The sequence below is a fragment of the Chinchilla lanigera genome, unplaced genomic scaffold (genome assembly GCF_000276665.1).
Source record: "Chinchilla lanigera isolate Chin_1 unplaced genomic scaffold, ChiLan1.0 scaffold00016, whole genome shotgun sequence".
Lineage (NCBI taxonomy): Eukaryota > Metazoa > Chordata > Mammalia > Rodentia > Chinchillidae > Chinchilla > Chinchilla lanigera.
Genome location: NW_004955417.1, coordinates 10,488,488 through 10,491,131, shown reverse-complemented (window position 1 = coordinate 10,491,131; position 2,644 = coordinate 10,488,488).

Below are 2,644 nucleotides of genomic sequence, written 5' to 3'. Positions count from 1 at the left end.
CCCAAGAGCGCAGCTCCGCCACCTACCACCTGTTACTGAACGCCATCCCCCTGCATTTCACCTGGAAAGTATGAGTAACTGCAGCGGGGACGAGGGTTAACTGCAGTAAGGACGTGTACTGCTCAGTGTGCGTTATTTCTCTTGTTTTATATTCTGCCTCCTTGTCTTCTGAAGCTGCTCAGTTTAGTGAGGACCTGAGGAAGCCTCCAAATGTTGGCAGAAAGATTAGGGAAAACACAATTTGTAGAACAAGAACTGACAATAGTCTGCCAATTTTTCCTCTTTAGAACTTGCCACTTTCCCAAATGCCCTGATTCTACCTTTTTTTTTCCTTTCTGCCCAGCTTCATATCCTCAGATGGTCCCAGGGTACTGGAATCCTGGGCAAGGCAGCTGGATTCTGCTGGGTAGGATCTGGCTCTCAAGTGCACTTCTGCTGTGGTGCAACTGTCATTTACTCCAATTTACCTGGCATTCAGTTGAGACTCTTTTCCTTTTCTTTCTTTCTTTCTTTCTTTCTTTCTTTCTTTCTTTCTTTCTTTCCCTCTCTCTCTCTTTCTTTCTTTCTTTTCTTTGTTTCTTTCTTTCTCTCTTTCTCTCTTTCTTCTCACCAAGGGATTGAAGCCAAGGCCTTCAGCCCTTTTAATTTTTACTTTGAGACAGGGTCTTACTAAGTCACCAAGTTGCCAAGGCTGGACTTGAACTTGCCATCCTCCTGCCTCAGCCTCCCAGAGGGCTAGGAAGGTTGAGACTTTTCCTCAGTAGTCATTTTCTCATTTGTCCTCATCCGGCTTCTTGTGGGACAGAGAATTTAAAATTTATTCCAACAGCATTGTGGTGGCATTTTCCTCCCCCAGTCTTTACGTTCATTTCCTTTAGTGCACTTTACATAGGGCAGTGAAAAACAGTTGGTAGTAGATACTGTCTAGACGCAGAATTAGATTCTTATTAATGTGAGATTCTTATCACGGTAAAGATAGAATTAACAGACTATACGGTACACTATGAACGCTGTTTAAGTTGCGCATGGTGGTGCACGCCTGTAATTGCAGAACTTGGGAGGCTGAGGGAGGAGGATCGTTGCAAGTTCGAGACCGAGACCAGCCTGGGCTACAAAGTGAGTCCAAGGCCAGCCTGAACTGCAATAGCGAGACCCTGTCTCAAAAAGACAAAAAACAAAACAAACAAAAACCCCCAAATAAACGCTGATTTACTCTTGGTTTTCACCCCCATCATGTTTTCGTTGAGACCTGGTGACAGACTAAAGGCTCAGCAAGGCAAAGGCATGAACAGGTCTGAAAAGCAGGTAGTCTACAAATTACATTATTTTAGAACACAGTCAGTTCTATCCCCTTGGTATAATCTCTTTTTCCAGCTCTCCCCTTTCTTTCCCCCACATCTTTAGCCATTCTCTCCTGGTTAAGCCAGAAAAAACCCCTGACAGATGTGAAGGGCATTTTCCAGGAAATTATGATCCCCGGATTGTAGTCCCAGCTCTGCAGTTCTTAGTGGAGTGATGGCCACCCCGTGGGCTCGGCTTTGTACGTAGAGAATAAGTAGGGGACCGGGCTGCACCCCTGAGACTAAGGGGCTCTAAGCTGTCTGCCAGCTTGGGGCCTGTCGGCCTCAGCAGCTGGTCACTTGGACAATCCCCAAAGCAGACACATCCTCAGGACCAGAGAACCGAGTAGGTCACACACAGTCCAGCCACTGTGACAGACACCGGCGCCTTTGGCTGCTTCCTGGAGCCCCCCGCCAACCCAGGGGTGAAGCTGGCCCGCAAAGCCGATGCGTATGTTGGAAAGGCCAACGCTGTCTCTAAACACAGCGTCTTGGAAATGCCCATGTCCCCAGGAAGAGGTCACTCAGCCCATTGGCTTGGTGGCGCAGAGCAAGCGTCAGGCAAACCAGGTTTCGAAGGCTGGCCCTGCCGCGTGCAGCAGCTCTTTGCCCTTGCGCAGTCCTCTGGCAGTGCCTCCCCGTCCTCCCCTGTCCCGTGGGGACGGCATCTATCCACTTCGCGTGAGTGGGTGTCTGCAGAACTAACAGCACTGACCGAGTGTAGGTCCCTGGAAGTGCTTAGTAAACGGTAGCTGGAGTTGTTATGAGCCCTTATTCCCTGGGGTCTCCGTGGATGGCGCTTGAGCTCTCCCATGGGTGGGCGGCACCGGCCCCAGGCCGGAGACCCAGCCGCGCCCGGGCGCCCGGTTCTAGATGCTGCGGATTGGGATGTGATTAAACTTCCTGACCGAGCAGCGTGGGCGCTCTGGCCCCGCGCCGGAGGGCCGGCACCTTCAGCACACTCTGCTTGGATCCCCAGTGAAGTTATTGTTCCAACTGCCCTGTTCAAGGTCTCGTCCCCTCTTCTCACCTCCTTCTGGCCCCGCTCTCTGCGTCCCTGCCAGAAGAGGCGGACGAGCGGTGCGGGCTCCGCGCCTCCCGGGCGTGGGGAAGGGGGCGCGCCTGGCGGAGGAGGTCGCGCGGCGCAGCCCGGCCCCGTCTCCGCGCCGTGCGGGCTCCGATTCCCGGGCGGAGCGGGACGCGCGACTCCAGCCCGTGCGACTCCTTCTTCCCCGGTCAGCTCGCCAGCGCTCTGCAGGGAGGCGCGATTAAGTCGCACTAAGTGTTTTTTTTTTTTTTTTTTT